Source organism: Coregonus clupeaformis, unplaced genomic scaffold (genome assembly GCF_020615455.1).
Source record: "Coregonus clupeaformis isolate EN_2021a unplaced genomic scaffold, ASM2061545v1 scaf1248, whole genome shotgun sequence".
Lineage (NCBI taxonomy): Eukaryota > Metazoa > Chordata > Actinopteri > Salmoniformes > Salmonidae > Coregonus > Coregonus clupeaformis.
The window spans coordinates 14224-40584 of NW_025534702.1; the positions used below are offsets into that span (position 1 = coordinate 14224).

A 26361-nucleotide genomic window follows, 5' to 3' on the forward strand; every position below is an offset into this window, starting at 1 on the left:
GCACCATTCAGCTTGATCTAACGTTATTAAAGGAGCACCATTCAGCTTGATCTAATGTTATTAAAGCATTACCGTTCTCCTGAGAAGCCTGTTCTCTACAAGTAAAATAGAGACTATACACATGAATCATCGGGAAGCTCTGGATCTTTTAGTCTTTAATCTGCTGACTAAAGATCCCCAAAAAGTTGGATCCGCAGCCCCGGCCAATAATATAATTTGTTGTAAACAGTTCAATCCGATTTTTCACAAAAACAAAGTTATAAAATATATATATATATATACAGTTGAAGTCGGAGGTTTACATACACTTAGGTTGGAGTAATTAAAACTGGTTTTTCAACCACTCCACAAATTTCTTGTTAACAAACTATAATTTTTGCAAGTGGGTTAGGACATCTACTTTGACATGCATGACACAAGTAATTTTTTCAACAATTGTTTACAGACAGATTATTTCACTTATAATTCACTGTATCACAATTCCAAGTTGACTGTGCCTTTAAACAGCTTGGACAATTCCAGAAAATTATGTCATGGCTTTAGAAGCTTCTGATAGGCTAATTGACATCATTTGAGTCAATTGGAGGTGTACCTGTGGATGTATTTCAAGGCCTACCTTTAAACTCAGTGCCTCTTTGCTTGACATCATGGGAAAATCAAAAGAAATCAGCCAAGACCTCAGGAAAACATTTTGTAGACCTCCACAAGTATGGTTCATACTTGGGAGCAATTTCCAAATGCCTGAAGGTACCACGTTCATCTGTACAAACAATAGTACGCAAGTATAAACACCATGGGACCACGCAGCCGTCATACCGCTCAGGAAAGGAGACGTGTTCTGTCTCCTAGAGATGAACGTACTTTGGTCCGAAAAGTGCAAATCAATCAAAGAACAACAGCAAAGGACCTTGTGAAGATGCTGGAGGAAACAGGTACAAAAGTATCTATATCCACAGTAAAATGAGTCCTATATCGACATAACCTGAAAGGCCGCTCAGCAAGGAAGAAGCCACTGCTCCAAAACCGCCATAAAAAAGCCAGACTACGGTTTGCAACTGCACATGGGGACAAAGATCGTACTTTTTGGAGAAATGTCCTCTGGTCTGATGAAACAAAAATAGAACTGTTTGGCCATAATGACCATCGTTATGTTTGGAGGAAAAAGGGGGTGGCTTGCAAACCGAAGAACACCATCTCAACTGTGAAGCACGGGGATGGCAGCATCATGCTGTGGGGGTGCTTTGCTGCAGGAGGGACTGGTGCACCTCACAAAATTGATGGCACCATGAGAAAGGAAAATTAGGTGGATATATAGAAGCAACATCTCAAGACATCAGTCAGGAAGTTAAAGCTTGGTTGCAAATGGGTCTTCCAAATGGACAATGACCCCAAGCATACTTCCAAAGTTGTGGGAAAATGGCTTAAGGACAACAAAGTCAAGGTATTGGAGTGGCCATCACAAAGCCCTGACCTCAATCCTATAGAACATTTGTGGGCAGAACTGAAAAAGCATGTTCGAGCAAGGAGGCCTACAAACCTGACTCAGTTACACCAGCTCTGTCAGGAGGAATGGGCCAATATTCACCCAACTTATTGTGGGAAGCTTGTGGAAGGCTACCCGAAACGTTTGACCCAAGTTAAGCAATTTAAAGGCAATGCTACCAAATACTAATTGAGTGTATGTAAACTTCTGACCCACTGGGAATGTGATAAAAGAAATAAAAGCTGAAATAAATCATTCTCTCTACTATTATTCTGACATTTCACATTCTTAAAATAAAGTGGTGATCCTAACTGACATAAGACAGGGAATTTTTACTAGGATTAAATGTCAGGGATTGTGAAAAACTGAGTTTAAATGTATTTGGCTAAGGTGTATGTAAACTTCAGACTTCAACTGTATGTACCCCACTTGTAGTCCACTGGTTGAGCCCATTAAAAAATAATATATACAGTGGGGAGAACAAGTATTTGATGCACTGCCGATTTTGCAGGTTTTCCTACTTACAAAGCATGTATACTTATGTCATGCAATAAAATGCAAATGAATTACTTAAAAATCATACAATGTGATTTTCTGGATTTTTGTTTTAGATTCCGTCTCTCACAGTTGAAGTGTACCTATGATAAAAATTACAGACCTCTACATGCTTTGTAAGTAGGAAAACCTGCAAAATCGGCAGTATATCAAATACTTGTTCTCCCCACTGTATATATATCTTGCATTTTAGCCATTTTATATTTGAACAATTATTGATATTTTCCTTCTCTTCAAGGTCTACTAACAGGATACAAATGATGTCCGTTTCATTGTAGAGTATGTTCGTTTCAATGTACACGCTATGTGATTAAAATTATCATTTTCAAAACTCTGACTTGGTGCAATTTCTGTGTGTGCATTTATCTGTGTGTGATTACTACTGATTGTCAAGTGCAATTTGCATGTGATGCATTTGCTCCATTGTTGACATGACGATTGGTATCTTACAGAGTGTGGCTTTAAGGGTCAGAGACTGGTTTAAATACAATCAATAAACCAAGCAGCCCAGACCCAGCTGCTATCGCGTTGATAAAAAAAAAAGCCACCCCTTAAGACTAATGTTTTAAAACGTCTAGGCATGTTTTGTATTACTGGTTAATACAGGAGTTCCCAAACTTTTTGGCCCACGACCCGCAAAACACCAGTTTCAACGTCAACAGTTTAGAGGCGACTCCGGGATGCTGACCTTCTAGGCAGAGTTGCAAAGAAAAAGCCATATCTCAGACTGCCCATCTTAATCTTTTATTTTTATTGGCCAGTCTGAGATATGGCTTTTTCTTTGCAACTCTGCCTAGAAGGTCAGCATCCCGGAGTCGCCTCTTCACTGTTGATGTTGAGACTGGTGTTTTGCGGGTACTATTTAATGAAGCTGCCAGTTGAGGACCTGTGAGTTGTCTGTTTCTCAAACTAGACACTAATGTATTTATCCTCTTGCTCAGTTGTGCACCGGTGCCTCCCACTCCTCTTTCTATTCTGGTTAGAGCCAGCAATTTCTCGCATTGGAATAGCCTTCATGTCATGAGGTGAGGTGTATGTGGGGTGGAAGTCAGGCGCAGGACACCGAGGCTCAGTCCAACAGAGTTTACTCAAAAATCCAACAAGGAAACGGTAAACAAACTACCTCGAAAAATTACAGAGGCGAGCATTTACGCACACTGCGTAAAACACTAAAACAGAAAACAAGAAACGAAACACGCAGCACAACGACAGGCGAACAACAACACACAATCCTACTAAGCAAACAGACAGAACTTATAGGACAGGTGATCAAACACAATTGGACACAGGTGTGACAGACAGACAAAAGCAATACCACACAGAAACAAAGATCGGTGGCAGCTAGTACTCCGGGGACGGCGACCGCCGACGCCTGCTCGTACCAGGAGGGGGAGCAGCCTCGGCAGAATCCGTGACAGTACCCCCCCCTTGACGCGCGGCTCCAGCCGTGCGCCGACCCCGGCCTCGGGGACGGCCAGGAGGACGCGGACCCGGGCGCGTGGGATGCCCACGGTGGAACTCAGTCAGGAGGGATGGATCGAGGATGTCCCTCCTGGGCACCCAGCACCGTTCCTCCGGACCGTACCCCTCCCACTCCACGAGATACTGGAGACCACTCCTCCGGCGCCTCGAGTCCAATATAGTCCGGACCCTGTACGCCGGTGCCCCCTCGATGTCCAAAGGGGGTGGAGGGGTCTCTCCTATCTCCTCCTCTTGGAGTGGACCAGCTACCACCGGCCTGAGAAGAGACACATGGAACGAGGGGTTAATATTTTTGTACTCAATAGGCAGTTGTAATCTGTAACACACCTCGTTCAATCTTCTCAGGACTTTGAAGGGGCCCCACAAACCGCCGACCCAGCTTCCGGCAGGGCAGGCGGAGGGGCAGGTTTCGAGTCGAGAGCCAGACTCGATCTCCCGGTGCGTACACCGGCCCCTCACTGCGGTGGCGATCGGCGCTCGCCTTCTGTTGACGGATGGCACGCTGCAGATGGACATGGGCAGCGTCCCACGTCTCTTCTGAGCGCCGAATCCACTCGTCCACCGCAGGGGCCTCGGTCTGGCTCTCGTGCCACGGTGCCAGGACCGGCTGATACCCTAAAATACACTGGAAAGGTGTTAATCCGGTGGAGGAGTGGCGGAGAGAGTTCCGGGCCATCTCTGCCCAGGGGATATACCTCGACCACTCCTCCGGCCGGTCCCGGCAATAGGACCTCAAAAACCTACCCACATCCTGGTTAACACGTTCAACCTGCCCATTGCTCTCTGGGTGGTACCCCGAGGTAAGGCTAACCGAGACCCCCAGGCGTTCCATGAAAGCCCCCCAGACTCTGGAGGTGAACTGGGGACCTCGGTCGGACACAATATCCTCGGGGACCCCATAGTGCCGGAACACGTGGGTAAAGAGGGCCTCTGCGGTCTGTAGGGCAGTAGGGAGACCCGGCAGTGGGAGGAGACGACAGGCCTTAGAAAACCGATCCACAACGACCAAAATGGTAGTATTACCCTGGGAAGGGGGTAGATCGGTCACAAAATCTACCGAGAGGTGGGACCATGGTCGTTGTGGAACGGGCAGAGGATGTAACTTACCCCTGGGCAAATGTCTAGGTGCCTTACACTGGGCACACACCGAGCAGGAGGAGACATAAACCCTCACATCCCTGGCTAACGTTGGCCACCAGTATTTCACGCTAAGGCAGTGCACCGTCCGACCAATACCAGGATGTCCAGAGGAGGGTGATGTATGAGCCCAAGAAATAAGCCGATCACGAACCTCGAGCGGAACGTACGTCCGCCCCACAGGACACTCGGGGGGAGTAGGGTCGGTACGCAGCGCCCGCTCGATTTCCGCATCGACCTCCCATACTACCGGAGCCACCAGACAAGACTTCGGCAGTATGGAAGTAGGCTCAATGGACCTCTCCTCCGTGTCATACTGTCGGGACAGTGCGTCTGCCTTACCGTTCTGGGACCCAGGGATGTATGTGATCTTAAAAACTACCAACTCAAATAAGAACTTCCAATAACATTTTTCCAGTCAAGTTACAGAGCTCTGCCAGGCCCCTCTACAAGGGCGGTTGAGAAGTCAAGAGGGTCTTACCTGCAATGTCACATTTAGAACGGCATTTTGCATTGCATTTTTTTTTTATCTAAAAAAACATGACATACATTACTTTAGGTCTACTTCAATGGCTTTTATAGGTAAAAACGAGGACTGATCTCAAACTTGAACAACATATGGTAATATTCAATTATATTGAAATTAATGTATTTTTTCAGGTGGTGTATATAGTGTCATGTCCCTCAAAATGGCTTTCTTGAATTCCAAATGATCTAGGTTCTTCCACCATGGTTCCCAGATGTTCAGACCACATTTTACGATAATGATGATATAATGACAAAGGGCTTTTTATTATTACTATTATAGGCTTTATTTTATAGTCTGAATATTGATTAATTGACGCCAATGGGGCATGAAATGAAATGTGGATAAAACCACTTATGTTGCGTAGTAGTGGTATAATGGTAGGTTTTATTGGTTTCTCGCGGTCATTGTACACCAATTTACAATTATAACATCAATTATATATAATTATCAAATAGTAACATCCTAAACAAGCAAAACACTTTTAATATAAACCAATGACAAGGTTTGGGGTTGGCAGCTTTAGAAAATACATCTTTAGAGTTCTTAGGAAGGCATTTCTAAGGCCCCTGTGCTATATGGTGTGTGCATTGATCAGTTAAGTATGGAATGGGAGAGTTCTGATAGCGGCCTGTTCGTGTCATGGGAGTGTTCAGTTTGTGGTTGTTGCGGGTTGCCCGTCAAATAATCTGCTCTCTGGTTGGGGGGGGGAGCCAATCTGCAAACAGAGTTCTGCAGGGATTTAGCAAATGTCAGGCAGATCTGCTCCCGTCTGCTCTCGAGAGACATGAGTCCTCGAGTTTTGAGGGCGTTCCAGCAGCTGGTGTAAGACCCGCCCAGAATAATGATACAGGCTGTCTTCCGGACACGCTCCAGCTGAACTGGCAGAGTTTGAGTGAGGCCAAGATGTGACCATAGCAGGCTTGGGTACCAGGCAGGGACAGAAGGCCAAGATGTGACCAATAGCATGCTTGGGTACCAGGCAGGGACAGAAGGCCAAGATGTGACCAATAGCATGCTTGGGTACCAGGCAGGGACAGAAGGCCAAGATGTGACCATAGCATGCTTGGGTACCAGGCAGGGACAGAAGGCCAAGATGTGACCAATAGCATGCTTGGGTACCAGGCAGGAACAGAAGGCCAAGATGTGACCAATAGCATGCTTGGGTACCAGGCAGGGACAGAAGGCCAAGATGTGACCATAGCATGCTTGGGTACCAGGCAGGGACAGAAGGCCAAGATGTGACCAATAGCATGCTTGGGTACCAGGCAGGGACAGAAGGCCAAGATGTGACCATAGCATGCTTGGGTACCAGGCAGGGACAGAAGGCCAAGATGTGACCATAGCATGCTTGGGTACCAGGCAGGGACAGAAGGCCAAGATGTGACCAATAGCATGCTTGGGTACCAGGCAGGGACAGAAGGCCAAGATGTGACCATAGCATGCTTGGGTACCAGGCAGGGACAGAAGGCCAAGATGTGACCAATAGCATGCTTGGGTACCAGGCAGGGACAGAAGGCCAAGATGTGACCAATAGCATGCTTGGGTACCAGGCAGGAACAGAATACTCCAGAACTGGCCAAGATGTGACCAATAGCATGCTTGGGTACCAGGCAGGAACAGAAGGCCAAGATGTGACCAATAGCATGCTTGGGTACCAGGCAGGGACAGAAGGCCAAGATGTGACCACAGCATGCTTGGGTACCAGGCAGGGACAGAATACTCCAGAACTCTTCTTACGTAGCCCATGTAGATGCCCAGTAGGTCTGGTGTGGTTACAGATAAGCGCTTCCTGCTGACGAGGAACAGCTTCCTGCTGGCATTTGTGGTAATGATGTCAACCTAGCTTATCCAGCGCAGGTCCTAATAATATATGGAGCGGCTGCGGTTCTGACTTTTTAGGGATCTTTAGTCCAAGGATTTATGTGTATTGTTAGATATCACTGTTGGAGCTAGGAACATAAGCATTTCGCTACACCCGCGATAACATTACATGTACATTTTAGTCATTTAGCAGACGCTCTTATCCAGAGCGATTTACCGGAGCAATTAGGATTAAGTGCCTTGCTCAAGGGCACATCGACAGATTTTTCACCTAGTCGGCTCGGGGATTAGAACCAGCAACCTTTCGGTTACTGGCACAACGCTCTTAACCACTAAGCTACCTGCCGCCCATCTGCTAAATATGTGTACAGACCGATTTTGATCTGAAAAGATCCGTAGCTTTCCAAAGCTTCTGCTGTAAAAAACTGACGCACTGGCATTTTCCATATTTTTTTTTTTTTTTTTTTTTTTTTTGAAGTGTGTCCTTAAGAACATGATCCAAAAAAGTGCTAATTTCAGGCAGCGCTGATAGGGATATTTAAGACCAACCAAACGCTGGTTTTAGCGGTAAGGCAGTTGGTTATGGCATGAATATTGACAGCGGAAACGCAGCCTATCCATCCGTGACGCACCCTGCTCATATACGCATGGAACAAGAGCAGCCTAATATGCTTTTGGTGCCTGTATACTACGTATTTAGAAACATAAACTAATGTTTTTTCCCATTTCGTTGTATTTGATTAAAAACCAAGCCCTCTTCTCAATTAATGTCACGGTTTACTAAGCCAGAACCCAGAAGCAGACCAGGACAAGGTACGTTGAGACAAAGATGAGTGTTTATTTAATAGATTCCCGAGTGAGGTTGAATAATCCAGGGAACAGAGCGGGTGGCGTGGATGGGTTGTTGAGGGTGCAGTGGTTGGTCCGGTAATGGCTCGGCAGCCGCCGACCATCAGGCAGAGGTTGGGAGAAGGTTCCGGGTGAGAGACTGTAGATAGAAACAAACGGAGGTAAGTACACGGCAAGCCAACAAGGTGCAAAACAACAAAACTAACACTAGTAGCTCAGAGGCTGATACGCTGACAAACATACTGTTCATGGCTAACGATCCGGCAGGAACTGGATGTTAGGCCAGAGCCTAAGAAGGGTGATGATCAGGACCAGGTGTGCAGATTGCTGAAGGGATGCAGGTGCGGAAATCAAGAGCGCTCCCCGGAGCGTTCCCGAACCCTCGGGAAACTGGAGATCACGAACAGAAACACTAGTCACCAGACAGGACCCGACTCAGACTGCCGGGATCGTTACAGTACCCCCCCTCCGACGAACGCCACCGGGCGGACTCCCGGAGCGCCAGGATGGAGGCGGTAGAAGTCACTGATGAGGTCCGCATCTAGGACCTGTCGCCGCGGAATCCAACTCCTCTCTTCAGGGCCATACCCCTCCCAGTCCACGAGATACTGGAAACCCCGGCCCCGCCGTCTGGAATCCATGATGCGACGCACCGTGTAGGCAGGACCACCTCCGATCATCCGAGGAGGAGGAGGAGGAGGCGGAGGAGGCAACAGAGGACTGAGGAAGACAGGCTTGAGGCAGGAGACATGAAAGGTGGGATGGACTCTGAGCGTCCTCGGTAGTTTGAGTCGAACTGCCACTGGATTGATCACCTTCTCCACCACAAACGGACCAATGAACTTCGGTAACAACTTCCTAGACTCAGTCCGTAACGGAAGATCCCGTGTGGCCAACCAAACCCTATCTCCGATGGTATAGGTGGGAGCGGGGATCCGGCGACGATTCGCCTGGAGCTGATACCGGTCCGAACCTCTAAGGAGTACCTTTCTGGCCCGATGCCAGGTCCGGTGGCAACGACGAATATGGGCCTGAACAGAAGGCACTGAGAGCTCCTTCTCCTGAGAAGGGAACAGGGGAGGTTGGTAGCCATACAGGCACTGGAAGGGAGACATCCCAGTGGCAGATGTAGGGAGAGTATTGTGGGCATACTCAACCCAAGGCAACTGAGAGACCCAGGAGGTGGGGTTGGAAGAGACCAGACAGCGTAGCGTGGATTCCATCTTCTGGTTGGCTCTCTCCGCCTGACCATTGGATTGGGGGTGAAAACCAGATGTGAGACTGACTGTAGCTCCAATGGCCAAACAGAAGGACTTCCAGACAGCAGAGGTAAACTGAGGGCCACGGTCGGAAACGATATCACTGGGCAAACCGTGGACCCTGAAAACCTCCCTAACCAGGATCTCGGACGTCTCCGAGGCAGAGGGAAGCTTGGCAATTGGCACAAAGTGGGCGAACTTGCTGAATCTGTCCACGATAGTCAGAACGACCGTGTTCCCCTCAGAAGCGGGCAACCCAGTGACGAAGTCCAGGGCCAGATGCGACCATGGTCGCCGGGGAATAGGAAGGGGGTGAAGTAGTCCAGAGCTGGGCCGATTGGTACTCTTATTCTGCGCACACACTGGACAGGCAGCAACAAAACCCCGAGTATCCTCGGCCATGGCAGGCCACCAAAAACGTCTGCGAAGAAACGCCATTGTCCGAGCCACGCCAGGGTGACAAGCCATCTTGCTGGCGTGGGACCATTTGAGGACAGCAGGACGAACCGACTCAGGCACAAACAACCGACCGGGTGGACCGTTACCGGGACCGGGCTGAGTCCGAAGGGCCGCCAGCACCTCCTCCTCAATCTTCCACATAACTGCTCCCACGACGCAGTTCCGGGGAAGAATAGTCTCGGTCTTGGACCCACTCTCCTCCGTCTTGGAGAACATCCGGGACAAGGCGTCCGCCTTGCCGTTCTTAGATCCAGGTCGGAACGTCAGGGAAAACTTGAATCGTCCGAAAAACAACGCCCACCTGGCCTGACGGGGAGTTGAGACGTTTAGCCGATTGCACGTAAGCAAGATTCTTGTGGTCAGTCCAGACAGTAAATGGTTGCTCCGCCCCCTCCAACCAGTGGCGCCACTCCTCCAAGGCAAGTTTCACCGCGAGAAGCTCCCGGTTACCCACATCGTAATTCCTCTCCGCAGGCGAAAGGCGACGAGAGTAGTAGGCGCAGGGATGGAGTTTACTGTCCGTGGAGCATCGCTGCGACAGGATGGCGCCAACTCCCACATCAGACACGTCCACTTCAACGACGAACTGACGGGCCGTGTCCGGTTGAGAGAGAATCGGTGCGTTGGTGAATCGCCTCTTCAAATCCAGAAACGCTCGATCCGCCTCCGGATTCCACTTGAAGGTCCTGATACTGGAAGTCAAGGCAGTTAACGGAGCGGCCACACGGCTGTAATCCCGGATGAATCTGCGGTAGAAATTCGCAAACCCCAAAAATCTCTGGAGCTGCAATCTCGTACCGGGCTGGGCCCATTCCAGAACCGCTCTAACCTTCTCCTGGTCCATCCTAATCTCTCCCCTGGAGATGATGTACCCGAGAAAGGATGTCGTGTGGGCGTGAAACTCGCACTTCTCGGCCTTCACGAACAGGCGATTCTCCAACAATCGCTGCAGAACCTGCCGGACATGCTGGACGTGGTCGGAAGGTTCCTTCGAGAAGATCAGAATGTCATCCAGGTAAACAAACACAAAGAGACCGATCATATCTCTCAGGACGCTGCTCACCATACTCTGGAATACCGCTGGAGCATTGGTCAGTCCAAACGGCATCACCTGATACTCGAAGTGACCCATCGGTGTATTGAAACCCGTCAACCACTCGTCCCCCTCTCTGATCCGGACCATGTGATACGCATTGCGTAGGTCTAGCTTGGTGAATACCGTAGCACCCTGTAAGGAGTCGAAGGCAGAACTCATCAAGGGCAGGGGATACTTGTTCTTGACCGTGATGGCATTCAACCCCCGATAATCAATACACGGTCGAAGAGAGCCATCCTTCTTACCCACAAAGAAGAATCCTGCCCCCAGGGGTGATGACGAGGGACGAACGAGACCAGCCGCTAGGGACTCCTTGATGTAGGTCTCCAACGCCTCACGTTCAGGTCGGGAGATACTGTATAACCTTCCCTTGGGGTAGACAGCTCCCGGGAACAGGTTGATGGCACAATCATATGGTCGGTGGGGAGGGAGTGACAGAGCCTTCTGCTTACTGAAAACTTCCCCCAAATCGTGATATGTCTCGGGAACCAGGGACAAATCTGGGGGGTTTAGCCTCAATCACCTGACTGGGAACCGAGTGGGGGCAGGCAGTCTTGAGACAGTTAGCATGACAATCAAGGCTCCAACTCGTTACCTTGCCCGTCACCCAATCGAACGTGGGATTGTGTTCCTTCAGCCAGGGGTATCCAAGGACCAGAGGAACATGGGAAGACGGCAGAATGAAGAATGAAATCATCTCAGAATGATTCCCCGACAACCGCATCTTAACCGGTTCAGTCCTCATCGTGATACGTGCCAGACTACTGCCGTTCAGAGTGGTCGCCTAATGGCTTCCGGCAATTGCTCCTTGGAAAGCCCCAGCTGTTCCACCAACTCGGCATCAAGAAAGCTTCCATCGGCACCTGAATCGATAAAAGCGTTAATCGCTAAGCTTTGATTCCTGTTCACAAGGGTAGCCGGGAAACGGGGTCTGACAGAGGTACTGAGAGGTTGAAACTGGCTCGCTAAAAGTCCTCCCAACTTTAGCGAGCCGGGCAGTTTGACGACCGCCGGGAACAAGTGGAGATGTAATGTCCCGAGCGACCACAGTAGAGGCAGCAGTTGGTCTTACGTCCATGTTGACGCTCCTCCTTGGTTAACCCGTGCCGCCCCACTTGCATGGGTTCGGAATCGGGAGAGAGGTCCTCTCCACTAATCCTTTGTGGTGGAGAATGATCGACGTGTTCTGGTCCACCACCCGACCCGACTGGGAACTGAGAAGCTGATCGATTGGACGGACCCCATTGCTTCTCCCTCCTTCGCTCTCGGACTCGATTATCCACCCGAATAGACAAGGCTACCAAGCTGTCCAGGTCACTAGGCTCCGGATAGGAGATCAACTCATCCTTGAGCTGCTCCGACAGACCCTGGTAAAAGACCGCTTGCAGAGACTCCTCGTTCCACCCACTCTCCACAGCCAACGTCTTGAACTCGATCACGAAGTCGGCCACGCTGCGCAGTTCCTTGGTGAAGAGAAAACAGGCGCCTAGCTGCGTCCCTCCCTCGGACGGAATGGTCGAAGAGCTTCTTCATCTCGGCCGTGAACCCCTGGTATGAAGCCATGCAGGGATCCTGTCGTTCCCAAACGGCTGAAGCCCACTCCAGCGCTCGCCCACGCAGCAACTCAATCACAAAGGCTATCCTAGCCTTGTCTGTGGCATAAGAGTAGGGCTGTAGATCGAACACTAATCCACACTGCATAAGGAAGGAACGGCATCTTCCCAGCTCCCCCTCATATTTATCCGGCGTCGGAACCTTGGGCTCACGGAGGGACACAACTTCAGAAGCGGCAGGCGAGATGGGTGAAACCGGTAGTGGATCCTCCACCGGACACTTGCGTTGGTTCTGGACCTCCGTCAGACCGGTAGAAAGGTTCCGAACTGACAACGCGATCTCCTGTAGTACCGTGCTATGATGGCCCAACATCTTCTCCTGCTGGGTAATGGCATGGCGAACAGAGTCCAGGTCCGCTGGGTTCATTACTGGCCGGATCGTTCTGTCACGGTTTACTAAGCCAGAACCCAGAAGCAGACCAGGACAAGGTACGTTGAGACAAAGATGAGTGTTTATTTAATAGATTCCCGAGTGAGGTTGAATAATCCAGGGAACAGAGCGGGTGGCGTGGATGGGTTGTTGAGGGTGCAGTGGTTGGTCCGGTAATGGCTCGGCAGCCGCCGACCATCAGGCAGAGGTTGGGAGAAGGTTCCGGGTGAGAGACTGTAGATAGAAACAAACGGAGGTAAGTACACGGCAAGCCAACAAGGTGCAAAACAACAAAACTAACACTAGTAGCTCAGAGGCTGATACGCTGACAAACATACTGTTCATGGCTAACGATCCGGCAGGAACTGGATGTTAGGCCAGAGCCTAAGAAGGGTGATGATCAGGACCAGGTGTGCAGATTGCTGAAGGGATGCAGGTGCGGAAATCAAGAGCGCTCCCCGGAGCGTTCCCGAACCCTCGGGAAACTGGAGATCACGAACAGTAACACTAGTCACCAGACAGGACCCGACTCAGACTGCCGGGATCGTTACAATTAAGGCTTTTTTTGGGGGGACTGCCCAATGCAATCGCGAAGTAGTCAAGACTGCCGATAAAGGGATTGGCTCCTGAGACTTCTTGGAAGTAAATCTTAAACACCAAAGCTTTATTAAAATATCAAGTTTGAAAGGATTTAAACAGTGAGCTGACATTCACTTTTTATTTTTCACTTTCCCACATTAGCCATGCAGGTCCCGTTTTGGACGTGTGTAAAAACCCCTCCATGATGTAGGCTACAGGTTACTTCATGCCCATCATGACACGAGAGATGAGAACCTCGGTGAATACCGGTGAACCTCGTATTCAGAAGTAACCTGTAAAAATGGCTTGTTTTCCGTTTCATATGTTCTAAACCCAAGCCCTCCCTAAGGCGTACTATAACGAAGGCTGGTTCAACTCCTCCAGGAGTCTTTTTTTATCCTGGAGGTTTTATGATGTCATTACATTTCACATGTATTTATTGTTGTTAAAAAATAAATAAAAGTGCTTGTTTTTTATTAGATTTAATTACAAACAAACTTATTAGAATGATTCACCTTCCTAGTTTTATGTTTACGACATGCGTGGCGCGCCATTCAGCTTGATCTAACTTCATTAAAGGAGCACCATTCAGCTTGATCTAACTTCATTAAAGGAGCACCATTCAGCTTGATCTAACTTCATTAAAGGAGCACCATTCAGCTTGATCTAATGTTATTAAAGCAGCACCATTCAGCTTGATCTAACTTCATTAAAGGAGCACCATTCAGCTTTGATCTAACTTTATTAAAGGAGCACCATTCAGCTTGATCTAATGTTATTAAAGGAGCACCATTCAGCTTGATCTAACGTTATTAAAGGAGCACCATTCAGCTTGATCTAACGTTATTAAAGGAGCACCATTCAGCTTGATCTAACGTTATTAAAGGAGCACCATTCAGCTTGATCTAATGTTATTAAAGCAGCACCATTCAGCTTGATCTAACTTCATTAAAGGAGCACCATTTAGCTTTGATCTAACTTTATTAAAGGAGCACCATTCAGCTTGATCTAACGTTATTAAAGGAGCACCATTCAGCTTGATCTAACATTATTAAAGGAGCACCATTCAGCTTGATCTAATGTTATTAAAGCAGCACCGTTCTCCTGAGAAGCCTGTTCTCTACAAGTAAAATAGAGACTATACACATGAATCATCGGGAAGCTCTGGATCTTTTAGTCTTTAATCTGCTGACTAAAGATCCCCAAAAAGTTGGATCCGCAGCCCCGGCCAATAATATAATTTGTTGTAAACAGTTCAATCCGATTTTTCACAAAAACAAAGTTATAAAATATATATATATATATATACAGTTGAAGTCGGAGGTTTACATACACTTAGGTTGGAGTAATTAAAACTGGTTTTTCAACCACTCCACAAATTTCTTGTTAACAAACTATAATTTTTGCAAGTGGGTTAGGACATCTACTTTGACATGCATGACACAAGTAATTTTTTCAACAATTGTTTACAGACAGATTATTTCACTTATAATTCACTGTATCACAATTCCAAGTTGACTGTGCCTTTAAACAGCTTGGACAATTCCAGAAAATTATGTCATGGCTTTAGAAGCTTCTGATAGGCTAATTGACATCATTTGAGTCAATTGGAGGTGTACCTGTGGATGTATTTCAAGGCCTACCTTTAAACTCAGTGCCTCTTTGCTTGACATCATGGGAAAATCAAAAGAAATCAGCCAAGACCTCAGGAAAACATTTTGTAGACCTCCACAAGTATGGTTCATACTTGGGAGCAATTTCCAAATGCCTGAAGGTACCACGTTCATCTGTACAAACAATAGTACGCAAGTATAAACACCATGGGACCACGCAGCCGTCATACCGCTCAGGAAAGGAGACGTGTTCTGTCTCCTAGAGATGAACGTACTTTGGTCCGAAAAGTGCAAATCAATCAAAGAACAACAGCAAAGGACCTTGTGAAGATGCTGGAGGAAACAGGTACAAAAGTATCTATATCCACAGTAAAATGAGTCCTATATCGACATAACCTGAAAGGCCGCTCAGCAAGGAAGAAGCCACTGCTCCAAAACCGCCATAAAAAAGCCAGACTACGGTTTGCAACTGCACATGGGGACAAAGATCGTACTTTTTGGAGAAATGTCCTCTGGTCTGATGAAACAAAAATAGAACTGTTTGGCCATAATGACCATCGTTATGTTTGGAGGAAAAAGGGGGTGGCTTGCAAACCGAAGAACACCATCTCAACTGTGAAGCACGGGGATGGCAGCATCATGCTGTGGGGGTGCTTTGCTGCAGGAGGGACTGGTGCACCTCACAAAATTGATGGCACCATGAGAAAGGAAAATTAGGTGGATATATAGAAGCAACATCTCAAGACATCAGTCAGGAAGTTAAAGCTTGGTTGCAAATGGGTCTTCCAAATGGACAATGACCCCAAGCATACTTCCAAAGTTGTGGGAAAATGGCTTAAGGACAACAAAGTCAAGGTATTGGAGTGGCCATCACAAAGCCCTGACCTCAATCCTATAGAACATTTGTGGGCAGAACTGAAAAAGCGTGTGCGAGTCAGGAGGAATGAGCCAAAATTCACCCAACTTATTGTGGGAAGCTTGTGGAAGGCTACCCGAAACGTTTGACCCAAGTTAAGCAATTTAAAGGCAATGCTACCAAATACTAATTTAGTGTATGTAAACTTTCTGACCCACTGGGAATGTGATGAAAGAAATAAAAGCTGAAATAAATCATTCTCTCTACTATTATTCTGACATTTCACATTCTTAAAATAAAGTGGTGATCCTAACTGACATAAGACAGGGAATTTTTACTAGGATTAAATGTCAGGGATTGTGAAAAACTGAGTTTAAATGTATTTGGCTAAGTTGTATGTAAACTTCCGACTTCAACTGTATATACCCCACTTGTAGTCCACTGGTTGAGCCCATTAAAAAATAATATATACAGTGGGGAGAACAAGTATTTGATGCACTGCCGATTTTGCAGGTTTTCCTACTTACAAAGCATGTATACTTATGTCATGCAATAAAATGCAAATTAATTACTTAAAAATCATACAATGTGATTTTCTGGATTTTTGTTTTAGATTCCGTCTCTCACAGTTGAAGTGTACCTATGATAAAAATGACAGACCTCTACATGCTTTGTAAGTAGGAAAACCTGCAAAATCGGCAGTGTATCAAATACTTGTTCTCCCCACTGTATATATATCTTGCATTTTAGCCATTTTATATTTGAACAATTATTGATATTTTCCTTCTCTTCAAGGTCTACTAACAGGATACAAATGATGTCCGTTTCATTGTAGAGTATGTTCGTTTCAATGTACACGCTATGTGATTAAAATTATCATTTTCAAAACTCTGACTTGGTGCAATTTCTGTGTGTGCATTTATCTGTGTGTGATTACTACTGATTGTCAAGTGCAATTTGCATGTGATGCATTTGCTCCATTGTTGACATGACGATTGGTATCTTACAGAGTGTGGCTTTAAGGGTCAGAGACTGGTTTAAATACAATCAATAAACCAAGCAGCCCAGACCCAGCTGCTATCGCGTTGATAAAAAAAAAAGCCACCCCTTAAGACTAATGTTTTAAAACGTCTAGGCATGTTTTGTATTACTGGTTAATACAGGAGTTCCCAAACTTTTTGGCCCCGACCCGCAAAACACCAGTTTCAACGTCAACAGTTTAGAGCGACTCCGGGATGCTGACCTTCTAGGCAGAGTTGCAAAGAAAAAGCCATATCTCAGACTGCCCATCTTAATCTTTTATTTTTATTGGCCAGTCTGAGATATGGCTTTTTCTTTGCAACTCTGCCTAGAAGGTCAGCATCCCGGAGTCGCCTCTTCACTGTTGATGTTGAGACTGGTGTTTTGCGGGTACTATTTAATGAAGCTGCCAGTTGAGGACCTGTGAGTTGTCTGTTTCTCAAACTAGACACTAATGTATTTATCCTCTTGCTCAGTTGTGCACCGGTGCCTCCCACTCCTCTTTCTATTCTGGTTAGAGCCAGCAATTTCTCGCATTGGAATAGCCTTCATTTCTCAGAACAAGAATAGACTGACGAGTTTCAGAAGAAAGTTATTTGTTTCTGGCCATTTTGAGCCTGTAATCGAACCCACAATTGCTGATGCTCCAGATACTCAACTAGTCTCAAGAAGGCCAGTTTTATTGCTTCTTTAATCAGCACAACAGTTTTCAGCTGTCCTAACATAATTGCAAAAGGGTTTTCTAATGATCAATATGCCTTTTAAAATGATAAACTTGGATTAGCAAACACAACGTGCCATTGGAACACAGGACTGATGGTTGCTGATAATGGGCATCTGTACGCCTATGTAGATATTCCATTAAAAATCAGCCGTTTCCAGCTACACTAGCCATTTACAAAAATGTCTACACTGTATTTCTTATCAATTTGATGTTATTTTAATGGGCAAAAAAAATGCTTTTCTTTCAAAAACCAGGACATTTCTAAGTGACCATCAAAAACCATTTAATTGATGGTTAAAGTAATTGACCCATTGTCAAATGCTCTGTTAAATGATTTAACAATTTAAAGTATTTTATGATGTGAACCTTTTGTGAACCCGTTTTTGCCATTGGGTTTGGGCATCAGACTCCAGAGCCCTTTATTGAGGTGTCTGGTTTTCAATTGGCTAACACATGCTTTGTACAGGCCGAAAGATGGTGTGTTGGGATACTATCGGAAACATTTAATTACAGACATTAATTACCACCAGTTAGATGTTGTTATTACAGTGTAACTATGAATTATTGCAATTCATTACAATATTTGTTGCAGTGTAATTACATATGTAATTACACTGCAAAAAACACCTTCAAATGAAGTGTTACCGAATATTACAGTGACAGGAGAGGAAGCTTTCATAATGAAAAAGGAGGAAGAGGGGGCTATCACATTGAAAGAAGAAGAGGAGGATGTTATAGTGAAAGAGGAGGAAGAGGAGGCTATCACATTGAAAGAAGAAGAGGATGTTATAGTGAAAAAGGAGAGGAAGCTTTCAGAATGAAAAAGGAGGAAGAGGAGGCTGTCACATTGAAAGAAGAGAATGTAGTGAAAGAAGAGGAAGACCATTTTAGAGTGAAAGAGGAAGAGGATGCTATCTCAATAAAATAGAAGGAGGAAGACGTTTTGGGAGTGAAAGAGGAGGAGGTAGAAGAGGAAGAATAACACCAGTGAGTGTCATAAAAACAGGGGCACAAACTCTGCACTTGTTGAACTAATGTGTTGTTCAGTACTGTAGGAATTGTTAAAGGGGCAATCTGTGATTGGTACATGCATTTTTTAAATGCACAAAACATACAAATAAATGACAGTTTACAGAACAGTTATAGACAAGAACAACATAAGATAATATTACATTAAATTACAAATAAAATAAAAAATAATTTCATTGCATAGAGAAAAGTACTGGTAAGAAGTAAAAGAACACATGAGATCTGTCTGTTTTGCAATGATTTATGACAGATTAAACATAGTAGTGAATATTTTACTAAACTTCGTTATCCACTCCAGTCAGCAGATGGAGATGTGAGTCTTTCAGGTGATTCTTCTTGCGTGACGTATAATCTAGTGGACGGGACGCTTCTTCATCAACAACACTGTTACTGATTCAACCACCTCGCTAGCCAACATAAAACCGAAATATTGACGTTTCTTTTGTGTATATTAATCTCGGTGTTTTAAACACAATTCTGTTTAAGTATCTACAGGTTAAATTAACATAATTTGCTTGTTACATGTGCAAACGTGTTAAGGTTTTTACTGAGCCTAGCACTAGGCTAGTCGCTAGCTAACATCCCCCGACCATGAGTTCACTTAGCTACTCCACCCCTGCTAAAGAAGAGGTCTGCTGGACGGAGAAAGAAGCTCTGGGGCTGAACATTGTCGTGAAAGAAGAGGAGGAGTATATTACAGTGAAAGGAGAGGAAGAGGCTTTCAGAATTAAACAGGAGGAAGAGGAGGCTATAACTTTGAAAGAGGAGGAGGATGTTACACTGAAAGAAGAGAAAGAACCTTTTGGAGTGAAAGAAGAGGAGGAGTATATTACAATGAAAGGAGAGGAAGAAGCTTTCAGAATTAAACAGGAGGAAGAGGATGCTATAACATTGAAAGAAGAAGAGGATGTTACAGTGAAAGGAGAGGAAGGTCCGTTCGGAGTGAAAGAGGAAGAGGGGATAGAGGCTGTCACAGTGGAAGAGGAGGAGGTAGAAGCTTTCAGAATGATAAAGGAGGAAGAAGAGGATGTTACAGTAAAAGAAGAGGAAGAACCTTTTAGAGAGGAAGAGGGCATCTCAATAAAAGAGGAGGAGGAGACAGAAGATGTGATTAACACCAGTGAGTACTGTATTAAAAACGGGCACAAATTATGCAGTGCTTTAACTAATGTGTGGTTTTTAAGGGGCATTCTACTGAAGTTCTACACTTGAATATGTTGTTCAGTACTGTAGGAATTGCACATGCATTTTTACTTTAAAATTCATTGTATATAGGCTTACCCCAAACTTAGACCTAATGGCAATTCCATAGCGGGGGGACAACATGTTTTACATTTTAATTTTTTTGTCATTTAGCAGACGCTCTTATCCAGAGTGACTTACAGTTAGTGAGTGCATACATTATTAATGTTTTTTAAATATTTTATTTACTGGTCCCCCCGTGGGAATCGAACCCACAACCCTGGCATTGCAAACACCATTGAACAGCGCCGGAAGAAGATGGCTGCCGTTTTACAGCCCTCTAACCAATTGTACTATTATGTGTGTTTTTCCGCGTTATTTGTAATTTATTTTGTACATAATGTTTATGCCATCGTCTCTTATAACCAAAGAGAGCTTCTGGATATCAGGACAGCGATTACTCACCTCGCGTTGGACGAACACTTTTTCTTCAACGAGGCGTTCGCGAAGGATATTCTACAGACTCCAGACAAGGCCCAGATCCCCGTCATTCGCGTGAGGAAGAGACGGAGATACCGTGGACGTAGGTCGGGGTGCCTTGTAAAGATCCGACGGCGAACGAGTAAACTGCCTCTCCCATCAATCCTATTAGCCAACGTTCAAGCTTTGGATAATAAAATGGACGATTTAAGATTACGGTTATCCTACCAACGGGACATTAAAAACTGTAATATCTTATGTTTCACGGAGTCGTGGCTGAATGACAACAATGACAACATTCAGCTAGCAGGCTATACGCTACATCGGCAGGACAGAACGGCAGACTCGGGTAAGACGAGGGGTGGCGGTCTCTGTATTTTTGTAAACAACAGCTGGTGCACAAAATCAAATACTAAGGAAGTCTCAAGGTTTTGCTCGCCTGAGGTAGAGTATCTTATGATAAGCTGTAGACCACACTATTTACCAAGAGAGTTTTCATCTATACTTTTCATAGCTGTCTATTTACCACCACAAACCAATGCTGGCATTAAGATTGCACTGAATGAGTTGTACAAGGCCATTAATCAACAGGAAAACGCTCATCCAGATGCAGCGCTCCTAGTAGCAGGGGACTTTAATGCAGGGAAACTTAAATCCGTTCTACCTCATTTCTACCAGCATGTTAAATGTGCAACCAGAGGGGAAAAAACTCTAGACCACCTTTACTCCACACACAGAGACGCATACAAAGCTCTCCCTCGCCCTCCATTTGGCAAATCTGACCATAACTCTATCCTCCTGATTCCTGCTTATAAGCAAAAACTGAAGCAGGAAGCACCAGTGACTCGGCTAATAAAAAAGTGGTCAGATGACGCAGATGCTAAGCTACAGGACTGTTTTGCTAGCACAGACTGGAACATGTTCAGGGATTCTTCAGACAGCATTGAGGAGTACACCACATCAGTCACTGGCTTCATCAATAAGTGCATCGATGATGTCGTCCCCACAGTGACCGTACGTACATACCCCAACCAGAAGCCATGGATTACAGGAAACATCCGCACTGAGCTAAAGGGTAGAGCTGCCGCTTTCAAGGAACGGGACTCTAACCCGGACGCTTATAAGAAATCCCGCTATGACCTCCGACGAACCATCAAACAGGCAAAGAGTCAATACAGGTCTAAGATTGAATCATACTACACTGGCTCTGACGCTCGTCGGATGTGGCAGGGCTTGAAAACTATTACAGACTACAAAGGGAAGCACAGCCGCGAGCTGCCCAGTGACACAAGCCTACCAGACGAGCTAAACCACTTCTATGCTCGCTTCGAGGCAAGCAACACTGAAGCATGCATGAGAGCACCAGCTGTTCCGGACGACTATGTGATCACGCTCTCCGTAGCCGATGTGAGTAAGACTTTTAAGCAGGTCAACATTCACAAGGCCGCAGGGCCAGACGGATTACCAGGACGTGTACTCCGAGCATGTGCTGACCAACTGGCAAGTGTCTTCACTGACATTTTCAACATGTCCCTGACTGAGTCTGTAATACCAACATGTTTCAAGCAGACCACCATAGTCCCCGTGCCCAAGAACTCTAAGATAACCTGCCTAAATGACTACCGACCCGTGGCACTGACGTCTGTAGCCATGAAGTGCTTTGAAAGACTGGTCATGGCTCACATCAACAGCATAATCCCAGAAACCCTAGACCCACTCCAATTTGCATACCGCCCCAACAGATCCACAGATGATGCAATCTCTATCGCACTCCACACTGCCCTTTCCCACCTGGACAAGAGGAACACCTACGTGAGAATGCTATTCATTGACTACAGCTCAGCATTCAACACCATAGTGCCCTCAAAGCTCATCACTAAGCTAAGGATCCTGGGACTAAACACCTCCCTCTGCAACTGGATCCTGGACTTCCTGACGGGCCGCCCCCAGGTGGTAAGGGTAGGTAACAACACATCTGCCACACTGATCCTCAACACGGGGGGCCCCTCAGGGGTGCGTGCTCAGTCCCCTCCTGTACTCTCTGTTCACCCATGACTGCATGGCCAGGCACGACTCCAACACCATCATTAAGTTTGCCGACGACACAACAGTGGTAGGCCTGATCACCGACAACGATGAGACAGCCTATAGGGAGGAGGTCAGAGATCTGGCCGTGTGGTGCCAGGACAACAACCTCTCCCTCAACGTGACCAAGACAAAGGAGATGATTGTGGACTACAGGAAAAAAAAGAGGACTGAGCACGCCCCCATTCTCATCGACGGGGCTGTAGTGGAACAGGTTGAGAGCTTCAAGTTCCTTGGTGTCCACATCACCAACGAACTATCATGGTCCAAACACACCAAGACAGTCGTGAAGAGGGCACGACAAAGCCTATTCCCCCTCAGGAGACTAAAAAGATTTGGCATGGGTCCTCAGATCCTCAAAAAAATTCTACAGCTGCACCATCGAGAGCATCCTGACTGGTTGCATCACCGCCTGGTATGGCAACTGCTTGGCCTCTGACCGCAAGGCACTACAGAGGGTAGTGCGTACGGCCCAGTACATCACTGGGGCAAAGCTCCCTGCCATCCAGGACCTCTATACCAGGCGGTGTCAGAGGAAGGCCCTCAAAATTGTCAAAGACTCCAGTCACCCTAGTCATAGACTGTTCTCTCTGCTACCGCACGGCAAGCGGTACCGGAGTGCCAAGTCTAGGTCCAAAAGACTTCTCAACAGCTTCTACCCCCAAGCCATAAGACTCCTGAACAGCTAATCATGGCTACCCGGACTATTTGCACTGCCCCCCCACCCCATCCCTTTTACGCTGCTGCTACTCTGTTAAGTATTTATGCATAGTCACTTTAACTCTACCCACATGTACATATTACCTCAACTAGCCGGTGCCCCCGCACATTGACTATGCAACGGTACCCCCCTGTATATATAGCCTCCCTACTGTCACTTTATTCTATTGTATATATAGCCTCCCTACTGTCACTTTATTTTTTACTTCTGCTCTTTTTTTCTCAACACTTTTTTGTTGTTGTTTTATTCTTACTTTTTTGTTTAAAATAAATGCACTGTTGGTTAAGGGCTGTAAGTAAGCATTTCACTGTAATGTCTGCACCTGTTGTATTCGGCGCATGTGACCAATAAAATTTGATTTGATTTTACCAACTGAGCTACATTCCTGCCAGCCATTCCCTCCCCTACCCCAATTGTGCGCCGCCCCATGGGTCTCCCGGTCGCGGCCGGCTACGACAGAGCCTGGATTCGAACCAGGATCTCTAGTGGCACAGCTAGCACTGCGATGCAGTGCCTTAGACCACTGCGCCACATCCTTGAGATAATGCAGATGGAATCCAGACATTATATTTAAAACCAGGGTAGTAGTGGAAGGTAAAGAAATGTAAACGCCATTTACTCACCTTTTTATTTGTGAAATATCGCTTACTAAAACTGTTCATTTTGTTAATTAAGCGTTTACCCACTTATTATTGCGTTCCCAGCATTGATCAAAACTCAGAACGTTTATATTCTTGATCTGGGCTGTAATTGTGCCTCTTTTGCAAATGAGTGGAATCATGAACAGTTGTTTGTTCGTTATGTTCGCCTGCGCCTCCGCGGATTTGCCTTGTTAGCAGCACATTGCGTTTTCTTTTACACCCGCTACGTTAGTTTAGATTTTGAAAAATTTTGAAAAGATTCCGAAAACCTGAAAAAAAGAGAAGTCAGAAACCGTTATTATTGTTATTATTACTACTATTATTCCAGAGGACGATGCGGACGAGATTAGTTTTATCCAAACTGCCCCCTGTAATTCTTTCTTTTTTTTTTTCCAATAAATTGACAGTTATGACAGAAGCCTGGAGTTTTTTTTTTCTAGGCGTGAAGATATTTCAACAAGTCCAGGCAATAACAGGGCTACACTGATAACTCCAGCTTGGTTCCACACGTTTCTAAACCAAAACCAAACCATCTTTTGGTATAGTGTCGCCATAATATTTGAATTGAGGAAGTGTGATCATAATCATCAGGATATTTTTAACGATCCGCAGCACGTCCTAAATGCCCGCCCAGCCTTCAGATGTAAACAGCTTAAACAGGGCACTTGCACTTGAGATGCGTTTTAAGGCCATGGATGAGAAAGTGAACTTATCATTTCCAAACGTTTAGGTCAGTTGTATGCTGCTTTGCGATCTATTAACATCAGTAAAGGGTTAACATTAAATAGGCGCCATATTTTTTACTGATGCATTTTGCAATATTCAATTCATATGCACAAAATATATTAACAAAATCATCCACTGTGAAAGTTGATACATGTAGGCCCTTCATATGTAGGCTATGAGCAGCACTTCATATATAGGCTATGAGCAGCACTTCATATAGAGGCTATGAGCAGCACTTCAAATGTAGGCTATGGGCAGCACTTCGTTACAATTGATCAAATCAGTTATTGTTTTCTTGATCAAACCGTGAGCAACACCTGTCAAACTCATTTCTCTCAAAACACAGGGATGTCGATTCCCACGGGACTAGTATTACCAGAGGACCTTGGAGTTCGCCAAAAAACAGTAGGTTATTCTGGCTTGAATTGTTACTCTCCTGCCATGTAAAAATGACTGCCATGGCAGATTCAGACGGGACTCAAATGACAGATGTGGTGCACATAATTAGATTACCCAGTAAAACTAATCCCGTCCAAATAGGGCTGTTTTCCTCGTCTCTGTCTGCAGCTGCCTCCGCCACATTGTTCTCAATCCCAATATGCTGCTTCATTTTGCTATTATGCACATAGCAACATAGGGAAAGGCGCCAATCATACGGGGCACTGAAGATTGTTTCAGAACCGCGGACAGCGACCATATCCAACGCGGTAGAAAGTGCATTTGTTATAGAATAATATTAGATTTTGAGTGTTGGACCATTTATGTTTTACATAATATAACCATAGAGGCCTCCTGTAGCTCAGTTGGTAGAGCATGGCGCTTGCGACGCCAGGGTTGTGGGTTCGATTGCCACGGGAGGACCAGTATGAAAAATGTATGCACTCACTCACTAACTGTAAGTCGCTCTGGATAAGAGCGTCTGCTAGATGAATAAAATGTAAAATGTAAATAGACAATTTTAGAAGCACATGTCTTAGACTGATGGACTAAGCCATCCCTGTGGCCTCCAATGGATTAGTCCACTGAGACAGGAGCCAATCAGAAGTGTCTTGTGCACCAATGAAGAAGACAAAATTGCTACTGCTCGAATAAAGAAATCTTGACCAAACAACCGACGAGTCGACTAAACGGGCTCAGCCCTAAAAAACACCAACAGCCTATTGACCAAACAACCGACCAGTCGACTAAATGGGGTCAGCCCTAAAAAACACCAACAGCCTATTGACCAAACAACCGACCAGTCGACTAAATGGGCTCAGCCCTAAAAAACACCAACAGCCTATTGACCAAACAACCGACGAGTCGACTAAATGGGGTCAGCCCTAAAAAACACCAACAGCCTATTGACCAAACAACCGACCAGTCGACTAAACGGGGTCAGCCCTAAAAAACATAAACAGCCTATTGACCAAACAACCGACGAGTCGACTAAATGGGGTCAGCCCTAAAAAACATAAACACGAATATTGAAAATATATTTTTCAACATAATTTGAGAGTAATGACACCATTTGGTAAGCATTACCAACAGAGTGAATGTGAAAATGGATTCAAAAAAGTTTGCCCTCTGCTGGTGATTTGCAGGTCAAAGGAGGGCTGTGATTGGTTACATTTACATTTTAGTCATTTAGCAGACGCTCTTATCCAGAGCGACTTACAGTTAGTGAGTGCATACATAATTTTTTATATTTTTCATACTGGCCCCCCGTGGGAATCGAACCCACAACCCTGGCGTTGCAAACACCATGCTCTATCAACTGAGCTACATCCCTGCCGGCCATTCCCTCCCCTACCCTGGACGACGCTGGGCCAATTGTGCGCCGCCCCATGGGTTACATTGCCTACTATGCCAATTTATCTGTATATAATGGGCCATAACATTAAAACTAGTAGAGATCCCGCTCTGAAATTGTGATGCAAAACCCACCACCACAAACAAAAGCTCTTTCTCTGAGAAATTGGCATACAATATACAGGTAACTGCCAAATAAAGGAAACAGTTGAGTAAATGAGGGATACAAATTACACCGAACCAAAATATAAACGCAACATG

At 45.8% G+C, this 26361-nt stretch overlaps 1 protein-coding gene across 1 annotated transcript in view; it reads left to right on the plus strand.

The window, feature by feature from the left end:
* Positions 1-26361, plus strand: part of LOC121570129 (zinc finger protein 239-like) — a 41944-nt gene that overhangs the window by 13462 nt on the left and 2121 nt on the right. The window lies entirely within an intron of this gene.